At 45.1% G+C, this 16289-nt stretch overlaps 1 protein-coding gene across 1 annotated transcript in view; it reads right to left on the reverse strand.

Annotated features, from left to right (window-relative positions):
* Positions 1-16010, reverse strand: part of RIPK4 (receptor interacting serine/threonine kinase 4) — a 31712-nt gene extending 15702 nt beyond the window's left edge. Inside the window, exons 1-2 of the mRNA XM_072852199.1 lie at positions 16003-16010; positions 11724-11818 (exon numbers count right to left, since the gene is read on the reverse strand). The gene's annotated coding sequence lies outside the window, so the exon portion shown is untranslated. The remainder of the gene's footprint in view (positions 1-11723; positions 11819-16002) is intronic.
* Positions 16011-16289: the final 279 nt, after the last annotated feature.

Genomic DNA, 16289 nt, shown 5'->3' on the forward strand with positions numbered 1-16289 from the left:
GCGTTACTCAGTCCAAGCTGCAGCCTCCCAGGTCAAGACCCTTAATTGCCATGCCCTCCTTCTGCACCTCACGCATGGCCTTCGGGCTGCAACAGCCCGTGAGGGCCCACCGGGCATCGAGTTGGAAAGGGGAAACAAGGGTCCTCTCCCCAGGCTGACTGCACCCACAAAGAGGAGCCACACATGATGGGTAAAGAAAACCTTCAGTCTGTCAAAAATTACATTATTAGTGACAATGCATAGTACCCAGAGCAGCTTTGGGCCATGGGTACTGATGCATCACTGTGGCTGCCACCCACCGATTCACAGAAGAGGACACAGGGAGGTCAGACAGGTAATATTTCCTGAACAAACCCTCTCGTATTACATGACAGCTCTTGTAACGTACCCAAGGTGTGTACACTATTTAATGGAGAACAGTACCTGAAGTAAAAGGACAAAGTTTTAACACAGACCCCTGGTAAACAGAGAGTCCTACTTTCAAAGAAAAAAAACATTGCTTTGACGCTCCCCCACCCCACACAGGCATTTTGAGATGACCAGTTCTCCTGGAAGACATCAGGGTTTAAATATAAAGCTCAGCGAGCATATTCACAGTGGCTGCAACAACTGATCAGAAGAAAGATGCTCGTACCCTCTGCAAGGCAGAAAGCTGTCGCCTGCCCCCTCTGCCAGTTCCTGAGAGCTGGAAAACACCTAGGGACCGATCCTGGCCCAGTCACAGTTTGTGCCCTGTGCCACTAACAAGTGATGCCAGTTACACTCTGGGAGCCTCTGCCATGGCAAAGCTATCAGCTCAATCAAACTTTTTTTTTTAAATCCAAGGCCAGCTAGAAGCACTCTCCATTTCTAAAAAGAGAAACGCCAAGTCCAACCTCAGCGCAGTGAAGTTGCCCCTTCTCATGTGTCCCCCCCGATGCCTGGATGACCCAGGGGGTCAGTACGCAGCACCCGTGCTGAATCGCAGCCTGCAAGGGACCCTCAGTGCTCCTATGTGGGAGCGATTTCAGGAGCTGTCGTTTAGCCCTTAGACTCCATGTTAGGACACTCCCGTGACCCCATCCCCTTCCCCTCTGCTTCGCCTGCTGTGGGAAGCACCAAGTTGCTGTTTGCCCAGACAAGGTTGGAAATGCAGTCTGCTGCCTGTTCCTGACCAGCTGTAGCAGCGTGCAATAACCCGATGTAGTTACCATTTCATGCTAGGGGCGAGTCTAGCCTAGCAAGAAAAAGCACACCTATTTCAGAGGCAAGATCAGGCTGAAAAATGGTTTAAGAGGGACGTACACACTGGGTGGAAAAAAAAAAAAAAGATAAGGGGAATCTTTTCTATTAACCATGTTGGCTCCTGCTGCTCCCTACAGCAACTTTCTTGTGAAATAATTGCCTTTGTAGACAAGTACTAAGTTTGCTCTTTGGCACGCTGGAAGGGAGCGCCTATGAATAACACAACCAACTCCTTGCCCCCAAGCCACATGCATAGCCAGCATAATTCACCAGGCTTCGGCAGGCTGAGCTCTGGAGTCAGGGATGTAAAATACCTGTCTGAGCCCTTCAAGGCAAGGCAAGAACCCAGCAACAGCTAAAGCCTAACAAGAACCACTAGACTCTCGGGAACGGGGTTCCAGGGCTAACAACAGCTTCAGACAGCATCACCAAAATCACATGCATCAGCAGCTCAAAATGGGGCATATTCCCCAACGAAGAGAGAATTTCCAGTTTCAACAAAGTTAAAAAAAAGCTCCCTTCTTTCTGCTTGGACCAGATGCAGTTAGTTGAGTGAATTAACTGACTAATTAACAGGCAAGTGCTCTTTATCTAATTTGCCTGTTTAAATAAAACCCCCATACAACAATTGCCACCTTTAGCATCTTCCCATACCCAAAGCATTCAAAACTGAATCAGCCAGTGATCTGGTATAGCCAGGGAGACATGTCAGTTTTCAATTACAGACCCCTGTCACCTTTAGAAAACAGAAAAGGAAAAAAGACAAAAGAAATAAAGAGCGCCAAAGTACAACTCAGTCATTAGCCAAGTGGTGGAGTGCACTTGCTTTAATCGTATTAACACAAAGAGCTCATTAAACCAAGATCTCCTCCATCAGGCAAAGATGAAGGGTCTTTCCCTTTCCTTTTCCCTTAGCGCAAAGGGCTACTGGCACTCAGCACAGTCTTGGGTGTTCTCAATGCGCCCATCACCTCAATACGCAAGTGCTAATGCTGCAACAAAGGATGCTGTAGGTATCCCTGGAGTTCACATTTAACAGATCAAAGCATGGGATGGGGGGGGGCTATGCTGCTTAGTTACTCCTAGTGGTTAGAAATTATTCCACACTATCACCAAGAAATACTTCCCTCCAAAGTGGAGGAAAAGAAAAGCTCCTTACAAGGTTTCTCAGTCAAGAGGCATGGGACTAGCCTCTGTTACAATGGAGTTCCTTATTTAGCACCTACACAACTAAAGAGTCAGAATTATCTTCTCTAAGCACCTTGGCTCCATTCCCCTCCGCCTCCAGTACTACATCTTAACATTATGGTAATAAATATTAAAAAAAAGAAGAAGAAAAAGCTTGCACACAGGACAGCTGAGCTCATGTAAATCACGGGGTGCATACACTTTCCCCTATAATAGTATTAGAAGACACACACATCAAGAGATCTAGCACTGGGTTCAGTGCCAAATAGCATCGCTGTCAGAGAAGTCAATGACAGATCAGCCATTTTCAAAGCAATCAGAAACATTACATGAATGGGGGACCTCTGACATCCCCGAACCAGCTGTCTGCTTCTGCTCAAAGTCAGACCCCAAACAGATAGAGCTGCATTCTTTGGTTTCTCCTGGAGAGACAAGGGACTTATTCCTGCCCACTGCCTCACTCCCCAGGGACCAGGGCCCAACCCTTGTACCACAAACCCTGCCACAAGAACAGCAAGAATTACGACTATATCCACATTTGCATGTATCCAATCTTTATGCCCTAAAGATAACACTGTGTTATAAAAACACAACTTTAAGCTCAGAAGGCAGTCCTTGCAGTTTTATATCCCCCCACCACTACCATCATATTTCCCTAATGGAGTCTGAGACAGAGCAGCTAAAGCTGCTCCAGAGAAACTCAGAAAGCCCTGAAAACCTGTAATGGGGCTGTTTCTGTGAACCACCTCCAGATGCAGAGCAGCCAGGCTTCTCCCAGCCCAGGGGAGATCCAGCCCTGCATAGGCATGCTGCTCTCCAGTGGGGAATGCAAGTTACCTCTTTACAAACTGCCGGCAGTGAAGATGAGGTCCACAAAAATACAACACCCTTGAATTTTTTCAGGGACTCTATCATCTGCATTGTGGCAGATGTTTAAGAGCATACAGTGACCGCTGCTGTGCAGGGTACAGCTTAATGACCTTCACACTGCTGATCCTCAGAAAGGAACGTGAATAAGAGAAGAAAAGACCATTGCATGGTCAGGGCAGAGTATGTTTGGGGAAAAAAAAAAAGAAGAAAATCCTTTATTTCAGGTTAACGCAGATCTCAACCCTGCTAACAGATCTCTGCTGCACAGCCCAGGTACGAGAGGATTACAGGTTAACCCAGACAGCTAGGCTCACCCCTGCTCTTTAAGGGGCACAAGGTGAGTATTAAGTTCTACCTACACATCCAGAGACTGCCAGAACATTCATTCATTCATCTTTGTCACCTAAATAAATGCAGCATCTGCTAACAGCAAGGCATTTCTAAAACCTCCTAAATGCCTAAGCCCTACTCCGTTCCTAAATCCCACTCCTGCAGAGTGAGGTACATGTAGGGCTTTGCTCATTTTTTTTTTCCAATCAAGAAGGCAGACCTTTCCACCTCCATGCCTTGTAGTCACCCGCACCAGCTAACACCTCCAGCGAAGAGCCCTTTCTGGGAACCGTTACATCGTTCATACTTGTTATAGTCTGCACGTTTACATTCAGCTATAAGAAATCCACAAAGGCTTCCAGGTTGTTCGCTCTGAGCTCGCCACCCTTTTTCTCCAGACCATACTTCCATTCTGGCCAACAGGCGTAAAGAGAAGAGGCTTTGTGCTCTCCACTGCAAGTCCTGGGGGAGAGGCTCCTCCACCTTTCTGGGTCACACGCTCTTTTCTTCAGGCTTCCATTCAACCTCCCCATCTTGAGTCACATACGGGAAATGTGATCTCAGGAGACAGAAAGTGGGAGCAAATAAGGTGTTAGGAATGGAATTTGGCTCGATCGCCTGAGAGGGCTTGGGCTTAAAGGTAAAAACACTTCTGGCTGTACATTCAGTTTTTCTTCTCCTTGAGGCCACTTGGCTCTACAGTGTGATAATTGCCAAGGGAATTACTCCAAATCTCTTACTGTCTGCAGAAACACAGTAAGAGAGACTACAGAGTATTACCACCACCAAGCCATCACTGACAGGGTTTTAATGTGGTACCAAATAAATAAATAAGAAAAAGCCTCTGTGTTTTTCAGTTAATGTTTCCAATACCACTGGTAATTCTTCTAACTCTGCTGCTTCACAGGGTTCCAAGAATCGGCTAGTCAAATTAATCTTCTGGATTAACAATCTAATTACACAGGCTTGTTTCAACCTGCGAACTAAAGAGGTAGTGTTTTATTTTGTCTGTGCCCCCCACCCTACCCTGCCATTTGAATGGCACAAGTTTCTTAGAAAAGATTCAGGTGAAAAGTCTCTCTGGGGGCCAGCGTTACCAACTACTGAAAGGGGTTTGGTAGAGCAGCCTAAGAACCAAAAGGAGAAGGATATACAAATTCAGCCTAGCTTTATTTTGCAGAAGCAGCCGTTTCAAAGGCCAGGGACCCTCCAACTTCTAATTAATGCTCCCCTTAAGCATCTGAAGCAAAAATTCTGCAGTAAAACAAATGAATTAGTGTTTCAAGGATTGGTTTGTTAAAATTAACCAGGAGCTGCAGGAGCCCCACACCCTCAAAGTTCCCAGATTCTCAAGGCATTTTTGTTTACTGCATTGCGTGTTTGTATGATCTCTCCAGTATCTGCACACTTCATAAGCCACTGAGGGACAGGTGGTTCTCTATTGCACATTGAATATATTAATACAGAGATTTGGTAGTAACTCTCAAAATTAATTGTTCATATTAAAATAGGTGACAGTATCCTTTGTCTCAAGCTGAAAATTAACTTTTGAGTAAATTTCTAGATGTATTCTCCAAATGAAAAGTATAACAAATGTTCTAGCTTATTTTTAAGAGATGTTTTAACTGCAAATTTAGTCAACTTCAGTACTATTTTGATTAGGCCTCAATAAGCATCAAGTCTGAAATCTACTTTGAAGTTTTAACAGTAGGAGGGCTTGCAAGTTAACCCAATAAAACACCCTCTGCAACTCTGAGATCTTTTTCATTTTATTCACAGACAGCACAGTTACCCTACGCATATATTAAACTCTCCCTCTCCCCTTCTAAAAAAGCAACATTTTATCTTGTTTACTATACTATATAAGCCATGCCTACAGCAAAGTCAGGAATTCAGATAACGGGCAAGATGCCCCACTACCCTAGTAATCTTATAGAAGACGGGCTTAGAAACATTTTCCATCTTGGGCCAACTTACCTCCCTCCTCCTGCAGAAACCGCAACAAGGGAAACCTTTTGTGACCAAACCAACCCACATCTCAAAAAATGAACTGCAGAATCAGCTCATGAGTTGGCAGAGATCCCAGGGATCAAGGTGGAGCTGGAAAAGCTCCACGAACGCGACTTGGCCATATTCACCTCCCTCTGCACAGATGCTGACCTGCTGGGAAATCACTAGTGTCCCTCAAATCAGAAGGATGTTTCTAAAGATGCACCTGACAGCCTTCTAGGAAAGGAGAGATGCACTCGGTAGGCCCCCATCACACGCAGACTGCGTGAGCATAGCGTAGCTGATCATCCTCCACCATGGGCTGCAACTAGTCACAGAGAACAAGTGAGCTGGAGGGGGTTCTCACCATGTGGTATCTTTACCTGCAATACAATACCGCTCCACACTGGACTACCCAGTGAGGACTCCTCCCGGACAGACGCAGGGAGATGCACTGGCCCTGAACTGAAGCTGGGAAATGTATTTCCCAGCACATCTCCTTTCAGCACCCGCTCCTGAAAGACAGCACACCCGCACCTGCCGTGCCTGTGCCCCAACGCCCCCCCCACCAAGCCTGCTGCTCGCCCCACCAACATCTACCACACAGGAGTCACAACTAATGCCACGACACCTGTTAGACTACACATCTGCAAATGCAAGCTAAAGGGCTGGCTTTTTGCAAGGTCGGGAGATGACTGGAGCTAGACACGGTGGGCCTGAGAAGCCCCTGGATCCCATTCAGCATTTCCACTCGTGCATTTCCCGTTCAGGACTGCCTTCCATGACCTTTGGAGCCGTGGCAGGCGTAACACTTTAGCGCAAGCCAATACACGCACGACCAGGGCAGGGCAAAATGCTTTCCGAATGGCTCCAAGGCAATAGGCAAGACCTACACTGCAGCCGTGCGGCAGCTCTTTCCAAGCTGCTTGCAAGTGGCTAAGCAACATAGCTTGTTCTTTGAGGGAGGCCAGCCCCATTATGTACGATATAACTAAAGGTGTCGGTCCGGGCTTCGCTTAAGTGTGACAAAGGCCGCCTTTGCCTAGGGAATATTTAATTGCGCGGCTCTCTTCGCTGCGTTTAGTCAGACCTTCGTACCCCTTGTTGCTGTTGGTAAACAGGGCTGCGAGCCGGGCTGCAGCTACAGAGCTCCTGTAGGGACTGGGTTGGTTTGGTTTGTTCTTTTCCAAGTACGCTCCCGAGATCTGTAACTCTGGGCTACATCACTTGGTTTGTTTCTCAAAAATAAGGTGTTGCGCTGGCAGGGTGAGCGGTATTATCATCTCGTTTGGCCTCAGACGCCTTTGAACTGCTGTGAAACAGAAGTACCTACATTTGCATGCCTTGTGTAGGCTGAGGCAAGGAAACAAAAAACAAGGGGGGGGGAATCTCTAAGGTCCCAGCAGCCGGGCAGGGCTGAGGAGGGGGAGCCCTCAGTCGCCCCGCGGCTCCCCGGCTGCGCAGCCAGGGAGCCGCGGGGCGACTGAGGGCTCCGGGGCACCTGGAGAGCGTCGCTGCTGCGGGAAGAGCCGCTTCCCCCTGCTCCCTCCCTCCCTCCTTCCCCCGTCCCTCAACCCGGCGCCCCCCCGTCCCCATCGCCCCTTACTTCTCGTCTACATGGAGGCTGGGCGAACACTTGATGGCGAGCCAGGTCTTCCAGTGGAGATGGCGCACCTTGTACACCTGCCCGAAACCCCCCGAGCCGATTTTTTCCCAGCTGCCGAACTCGCTCTCCTCGAAGGTTTTCAGCAGTCCCATGGCCCACGGGGACCCGCTCTCCCGCGCCATGCTGTCCCTCAGACGGTGCGCAGCAGCACCGCCGCCGCCGCCCGCCCAGGTGAGTCAGGTGTGCCGGCGGGGGGGGGGGGGGTGGCGGCGTCACTTCCTGGGCCGGGCCCGCCCCCACCACCACCTGAGCGCTACGAGCGCGGTCAGGGAGCGGTTATGGCCCGGCCCCAGCGCCGGGACCCGTGTCCCGCTCCCAGGCGGGGCGCGGGGATCGTAGCGACCTCCTTGGCCCCTCGGAGGCAGCCAGGATACCCCCAGGGTCGGGACAACGCTTGGGGCCCGGCCCTTGCTTCTCCCGGCACCTATAAAGGCGGTACCCCCACCCGCGGGTGGGCTCTCCAGCGGCCCCTCGTCTCTCCCGGGAGCCCTGCAGGCTCCCGCTCGCCCGGGCAGCTCCCGGGTCGCAGCAGCCCCGAAGGCTGGCGAGCGGGGTGCAGCACGCGTGTCCGAAGCTCCTCGGGCAACAGCGATGGGGCAGGAGGGGAGCGCGGCGCTCGCTGGCGCGCTGTGACAATTAAGCTATTAAATAAAGGGGGAGGGAAGCAGCAGCAGCAACTGTGTTCCGTCCTTTTCTTCTACTTCGGGCCTGCTCTGGGAACCCCAGCGGGCTGCGTCCCTCCGGCAAAGGAGGGCGAACCCTTCTCCTGTGAGTCCCGCTCGGGTCTGCGGGAGTCGGGCCAGCTTGCTCCGGGTGGCGGAGGCTGGAGTCTGGCCGGGCGGGCTCTGAAGCAAGGTTCGTTAGGCTCTGGGAAACGGTACTGCCAAGAACTGATGCATCTCTGGTTTTTAGTTGCCCCTGGGAGTAGGAGCTTTGATGATCCCGGCGGCAGGTTTCAGTGCCTGAATCTTTTTGTGGATCCAATTGCAGGTACCGCAGGACTCGGCCCAATGGCTAAAGGGTCTTACTCTGTTACTGAGATGCTGCGGTTGGGAGGAAGGACTCTGCAACCTTTGGTACGTAACACGATGGTAAAGAGGCTATTCCGATCTGCATCGCGACCTTCACGCCTATCGCATGTCTAAAGGTTAATAAAGCTCGTGTTTGTTTGCTATACTGAATATCAGTCTCAAGTTGATTGTTCTAGGCTGTTAGTGTATGGTCATTTAATCTGGCGGGTTAGGCAATAGATAGAGGACAATGTGTTTTAAAGCTAGGATAATAGCAGCAGTCAGTCTGGTCTTTGCAAAGCTCCATTTAAAAAGTATCTATAGAGACACTTAATTACTTTCAAAAGACACGGGCCACCAAGTCTGTTCTCAGGGCTTTATTCCACATGGACTTGTTCCTGCTTAACTTACTCCGGATTAAACTAAACAATGGCTTACTCTGAATGAGAACATCTATGTAGAAATAAATCAGGAATAAGAAATAGCCGTGTGTAGAGACAAGCCCATAGGTCACCTGTGTGACCCAACAATACACCTCTGTCTGCTCTCCTTCTCCTGGCTATCATCCTAATTTGTTCCTTGCTTTGTTTTGGGATTTCAGCTGTGACTGGATCAGCCTGGAGAGACTGCCTTGCTCGCAAGGAGCTCTGCTTAAATTGAAGCCATTGGCGAACTGGGGCCTTGGACAGTGTATCTTCTGGAGGTGTGCATGACTTTGTTCCAAATAGCACACCAGATATTTTATTCCATTGTCATTCAGACTCCTGGTTCATTGGGAAGATGGTGAAAGTTGTAAAACTGAGTTAGACGAAACCCAACCTGCGCTTAGTTGGCAGTTGAGTTTAAGCAAAAAGTAGATTGTATACCTTCTACCTGCACTGTGATTTGAGAATTAATTCAACAAACACCAGCAACAAAGGAATGAGAGCTCATGATAGAACATGAAAAGAGCTCATCTAAGAGAATTTCAATTACTTAAGTGCTTTCAAAAGGGCTAGGCCTAAATAAAATTCACATTTAAGGTGCTTAGAGAACTGGCTGCCCAGGCTCCGAGTTTTTAGTTGGTGAAGTGCAGGAAGGCTGGAAAAGGGGCACCAGAAGAGCTTGTCTTCAAGAGGCAGAAAAAGAAGGTGGCAAGGGAATTCCAGAGCAGTTAGGTCCCTGAGTAAAAATAAATAAATAAAATACGCTAATAGCCAGCCAAGCTGACAAACAACAGTCAATACTAGGTTTACTGGGAACAAATAATGTGAAACCAACCTATCTTTTTGTGACAAGGTAACCAGTCTTGTATAAATCCTTCTCTCCTGTGCATATACATTAGCAGGGGCATCACAAAGAAACTCTCTTCTTGTTCTGTTTCATTGTCTTCCAGTATTTCTCAGTCCTTTCAGAGAACAGGATTTAATCCAGTGCTTTAGCCTTTTCTACTTAGAATTAAATCCTTCTAAAGGGTTGCTTGGCTAGTATGAAGTCAACCAACCTGAAGCTTCAACAGGTCATAGGGCACCTTTGTCCTGCATGTTAGAGCTAAAATATTTTGCTTCTATGTTCTGTGAACAGATAGCAGGTGGCAACTATGTAATAGCTGCAAAGCTGATACAAAAGAGCACTAATCTGCAACTTGCAACTTTCCAAAAAGAGAAGACAAAAATGCGTCTATTCACCCACTCCGCAGACATTTAAGCTGTGCTTGGGTGTTTATACACAAACAGTGCAATAGTGCAGTTGGCTTAAGCCGATCTAAAACTACATTGTCTCTGAAGGAGGCTGTGTCCCCTCTTTTGTGTCGGTGCTAGTATTCACACGGTTGTACTCGCATTCACGTGTTTGAACAGTAACTGAATTGACTCAATGATCTCACTTAAAAAAACCTCCCTTGGTTAGTTTTCAGACAGATGAGAAAGCTGGCCTGGCTTAACCAGATGCTCGTTAATGTCAACAGAAAAGGAGGCGAGTAGGCTGGGAGGAAACTACCTCCGAAGAAGGTGATGAAAGGGGCATAGTTACACATCATAGCAGATGCTGGAGTTCCTTGCTGATCTCATTTAAAGCACACCCTCGCAAAAAACTGAGAAGTGTGGTGTGGAGGTGGAAATGAGCAGTAGGAAGAGTGTGGGAATTCTTAAACCAACTTTTCTACTGAAGAAAATAAAAAAAAAAAGTACAGTGTAGGTAATCCTACTAAAGCCAACTACACACTCCATCTGGACCTGCTCCTGGTGCCCAGAGTCAGGCATGTATATGAATTTTTGCTATTTCAGAGCTTGAGTTAATGGCAGCTCTGCCTGCTTAGCACCCCAAGAGTCAGTTCCTTTATAAATTGATTTGAACGTACAGAAGTAAGCCAAGAATTAAAAGATGGGCTGGGAACCATGCTTGGGCCTTCATCAGCCTGTTTTTAGTGCTTGTGACTGTAATAGCTGAACAAATCAGAACACAAGTTAATAAAAATCTTGTAACTTCCTTGTAAAGCTGAGAACTTTTCTTTAGAGGCAGAGAACTGAGGCACATCATAATTTGCTGGAGATCACATAAGCTCCTTGCTGTAGAGACAGTAACAAAACGTATTTTGTATTTGATGTGATCTAGTAAGAAAATTACTGTTTCGGGGCTTTAGGTAGGCTTTGCAGATTGCTTTTAAAACACCTTACTTCATGGAATTATATGCCAAAAACCAGATCAGGGCAACCACTCCTCTCCCAGGCGCTACACTTTAAAGCCCGTGCAAAATAATAGTGCTGCTTATGGATCCAGCTTTGAGAATTTTTTTGCAAAAGACAAATACTGTGCCTTTTCATGACTGCTTTCTTAGAAACTACTGAACTATTTTTGTTAACATTCTTCCTCTGTAAGGATAATAAAAAGCCCTGCTTTCAGGAACTTAACCAAGAAGTATTAAACAACCCCAATTTTACATATATCTCATTATCAGCTCTGTTTATGATGGTAGAGATCCAGTACAAAGTGAAAAAATACAATTAAAAAAAAGATTAATCACATTCGTGTAAGCAGTGAATGACTAACAAACACAGTTGTTTCTGTGGTATTAAGGAAAAGAATGCCTAGTTTTAAATTTTCATTCTCAAACCTCAGAGAACAAGAAAGGTGTTCTGCATGAGTTCCTCAAGCTCCGTCTTGCTCTGCTTCCTGGCAGACACCGTCATTTTTAGGTACGTTTTTTCCTGCTGTTAGCTGTGCTGCAGGGCACCATCTCCAAGGTCATTATCAAAAGGTTTCTTTGTCAGCCTGGCAAGCTGTCTCCTCCTGCCTCCACAAAGCCAAGAGCTAGTCCGGCCCCACCGAAATCCACAAAGGTCCCGTGCCAGAGCCGCAGTTAGACATCCTGCTGGTTTTACAGACTCGAGTGGACCTGCGCCAGTTTACCTTATCTGATGATCTGGCTCCATGAGAAAAGTCCCTAATGACTCACGTCCACCTCATACCTGGTGTGCACGGGAAGTTGTTTTTCCAGATGGGTCCCACAAATCCCAGCAAATAATGTCTTGCTTCTCAAAGAGCTTCTGTCTTCTAGGAGGTGCTGCATAAAGTATGTGTTCAACGAAGTTAGTTGCTTGACACACTTCTACTTTAGTACAAACAACTAGCATGAAAAATTTATAATTTGGTATCAAAATCAGGGAAAGAAGCCTCTTTTCACCAAAGTGCTTTCATTCAGGTGGATATTTTATTTTGCTTTGTACATGCAGACCAGCATCTTGGAGTGCTAATATAACACTTAAACCTTAACGTAAAATTTGAAAAAACTCTGAAAAAAACAACTTTGAAATCCATTGTCGCTAACTACTATTGCCTAGTAAATACATGGGTGTTAACAAAGCCTCTGCATACAAAGCAATATATGAATGTAAATTCTAAACTAGATTACTGACAAGAAAATGGATGTGACTTTTTAGCTTTGCAAAGCCCTGGTGTGAATGCAAACACTGTGAATAATAATAAAGTGGAACAGGTACCTAAGCAACAGTCGAATAAAACTCTAGAGCGTCATTAAGCAGCATAACTGAGGGAAATTATTTTAAAATATTATTTTCAAAAATATGTCTCCATTAATAAATTATCATCCCATTGTGTCTGTCCCCACAGTTGATTTTGTCTTCCAAAGTGTATTTAATAAGCTCCCACAAAGTTGTGGCAATTTAGAACTTGCAGGTCATACTCTTGCCCTGCAAGTGTGGTTCCACAGCTCAAGTACAAACCTATAATGCCATGTTTAAATCTGTCATGTGAAGCCCTGAATGGGCTTTGTGTAAGTTAACCTTGCGACCTGCCATGCAGCTTGCACTGAAGGCAGCAACCTCCCACTCAGGCAGGCATGGGGGTCTGCCCAAAGGTGTCAATCGTTGGATATTGGATTAGAGTCTTCTGGTAAGCTATTGTAAAAGATCTGGAAAAGACTCCTCTCTATTCTGGTTGACTAATACTTTCCCCTGTAAAGGACTCTTTCTCTGGGAAGCATTAACACCTCTGTTGTTTGTTGCAGGCCTTTGATATTTAGCAGGGGAAATCCCGGAGGCTATAGTGGTACCTCTTCGTTGCCCAGAGAAACGTGAGTCAGTTTTACCCGTATTGTAAAGTATTAAAAATGCTGGGTCTCTGATTCATGCACAAAGGCAGATTAAAATCAGGCTGCCACCCACATCTGTCTGGCCTGCCCCCACCGCACAGATGGCTCAACTGCTCTTGAAACATCAGCTGAATTGCCACAAATTACAGCCCGGCATATTTAATAATACTTAAACCTGAGCACAAAGATCTCAGCTGCCTGCAAAGCAGGAACTTTCAAGGCAGTAACAGGGTGGACAGCTATGGGAAGAGATTTTTAGAGCTGTCACTTTTAACCTGCCTGTATTTGTGACAGGGGTCTTAAATTCCTTTTCTCTCTCTGGCCAAGATTGCTAAACATTGTAGACAACCTGGTCTAGGTTGTTAGGCTGAAGCAGCTGTGAGTGCTGCTGTCTGAGCACAGGTGCACAGTCAGAGGCATTACTTAGGGCTCCCTCCAGCAAACCCCACTCCCATTCGTAATGCAACTGTAACAAAATGGCACAGATTTTTCAGTTGGCTCACTCTCCTCGCGCTCTTTGTGACAGCAAATGTAGGAAGCAAAAGGAACAGTTCTTGTAAGAGCATAACAGATCCTATGCTGATACCACCTTCTCACCCACTCCTACCAGCCTTCACGAGGGCCCTGGGCAGAGCATTGTGCTCTTCCAGCTGTGGGGATGAGAGGGAACAAGTCCTTCCTTCCCCTAGCCCCGCACACAGGCCTAGCATGGCCTCATGGTCCTCACATGCAAGAGCAGTCGGCAGTTAGATGATGAGGAGCCAGGTCAGGGGAGACAGTTTTCTACAGAAGATGCACAGTATAAATCCTCCCAAATAGAAGTGCCCCAGAATCCTTAGGGTTACAAGGCAAGCTCACTTCAGACGGCCTGTTTTTGTTCAAACCATTCCCAGTCTGTCCGATACTCCATTCCAGTGGGCTGGGGACTCACCCATGTGCAGGCTGATTGCTTGTCCTGGGCTTTCAGTATCAGTTTGTCTACATAAAGGAATGAACGTTCGGTAAGCAGTGGTGATGCAATACTGCTCTGCATGCGCGTGAAAGTTGTTTCAAAGCGGCACAGCAAGCCCTTCTCAGAGAGTACCTCTGGGTCTTCAAGGGACGCTGGCTGGTAGTAGCTAATACAGGGTAAGTTAGTCTTCTAGCTGACTTCTCATGTGTGTAAGTCTTGCATATTCAAGTTGGAGGGCTCATTCAGTTCTTGTTTTAAAAAAACGCTTCAAACACTGTAATTCATTTTTACTGTGAAAGATACCTGTCTTTTTGTCTATGCCCTTTATACAAGAATCAAATAAACATCTTTGCCAAGCGCTTTTCCTAACAGGTCAGAATAACTATGGCTACGTGGAATTATTTATGAAAATACGGTTAGGCACATTTAGCTATGCTGCCAATATAATTCATTTACTTTCTTGTCATTGTACCTGCAGCACCCAACAAATAACTATAAAATTTCCATTATAACAAATGGTGTATAAATCCTAAAGTCAGCTCTATGAACATCTTTAACTGTTTTATTTAGGCATAACCTTCTTTTTTATTTAAATGTATTCATTTAACAATACTGTAGCTTAAAAGTCCATTATAATAATGTCTCTCTAATAACTCTTGAAATAATTTTAAAGTCACTAAGTAAAGCTAAGAAACCTGCCAAAATTGTAGATTTTTTTATATACATCTTGCACGTTGTTATCTGATTTCTAATAAGCAGCATAGCGGGCTAATAAAAATGGGATGTTTTACCTACCAGTTCAAACTGTTTGTCTCATGCACTGGCTCAACACTTTCCCCACAGGCTATATTTTTTAAATAAATAATTAAATAAATAAATACACACGCACACATATGCATGCTATATGAATGTACGGAACTTAAAAGTTTCTTCTTCAAAAGGCTATAAATGAAAGTATTATATGTGCATAATATTGTGTGTATCTTGCATGTATTCCCTAAGCACATTAGAATAATTTAACAGGAAAGCTGAGAAAACACAGTATTATATACAAGATTTGACAAGGATAAAAGTGAAGACTTCAAAACATTTTGTTGAAAAAAAAAATAAACCTCTTCTGAAGAGTATACTTTTCATAGTTTTTCTAGAAAGCTATCTGAATTCCAAAGCCCAGTTCCATTTCTACTAGTTTTTCCTTCACATTCATTGGTGTTGCTTCATCAGCTTTAGCGGAAGTACAACAGTTTTCAAATGGCTGTACAGCAATTTGAAGTTCAGAATACACAGGCTCTGGCATAGAAGTCTCTGTTTCTCCCAGAACATTTTCTCCAGTAGCTTGTGACCATGGCTGAAGCTGTGTGAAAAGTACTTCTGCTGTTGAAGTGTCTCTTTCGCAAGAGTCCCCTCCTTCTCTTCCAAAACTATTTTGACTTGGTGAAGACTTATTTGTTACCATCCCGTTATTAAGAGCCTGACCTAAGCCCATGACAGCATTATATATTGCTAAATTCAAACTCATATGACCCTCACCATCATCTTTATATCTAAGGGAATAAAATTGAAAATAGAAGTTACAAACATAGCATTTACAGCAGAAAATAAGAATAACATCTAATTAGATTGCCAGAACTGAGAATGTCAGCAATTTAAGAGATGAATTAGATTGCTATTTACTAGGTGGTACTCAAACAAAAGACACTTTATGTGAAGGAACACCTGCAAGAGGGTTCCAATAAGTAGTTTTTATCAAATATGCATCATGTAACAGAAAATAAGACATACTTATTCCTAATTATATTTTATTTGGTGGATTTTCTTGTCCCAAAATGGAGAGTATGGCTTTTTTATACTACAGAAGCTGTTGATACATTTATGCACTCTCTTTGGATACAACTTGCAGGCTCAGAAAATTTCTTTCAACATTCTAGGTTACAAGGTTCTCACAGTGGTAAAAGCCATAAAAGCAAAAAGACCTTTTTTTTCCTTGCTTTAAACATCTTTACACTAGATTTTCCATCATGATAGTGAAACCTAAGTAGTAAATTGTTTCATGCTTGGAATGTTTAAAACTGAACCAAACTTAAGATAGCATTTAATTAAATATCTGGATATCTTAAACAAAATGTTTAAAAAAAACAAAACAAAACAACTTTATCATCTGAACAAGAATCAGCTGGTAACATACCTGAAACGAGAACGGCTGCTGAGTTTATGAGCTTTTCGAAGATGTAGGGTCAATGTATAACTCCAGGAGAAACATTTCTGACAGATGTGGCATTTGTATTTCAGAACGCCATCACTCTTGGAAAGAAAGACTGTTAGAATCATTGAAGGCTTGCACATATATATGACAAAGGGGAAAACCACACTAACTAGCTGAAAATCTTTTTGAATTTAACTTCCTAAAATGTTTAAAATTTGTGGTTTTTAGAACTTGTCTGATTAAGGAACCCCAGTGAACATGGAAATTCT

This window comes from Ciconia boyciana, chromosome 1 (assembly GCF_034638445.1).
Source record: "Ciconia boyciana chromosome 1, ASM3463844v1, whole genome shotgun sequence".
Lineage (NCBI taxonomy): Eukaryota > Metazoa > Chordata > Aves > Ciconiiformes > Ciconiidae > Ciconia > Ciconia boyciana.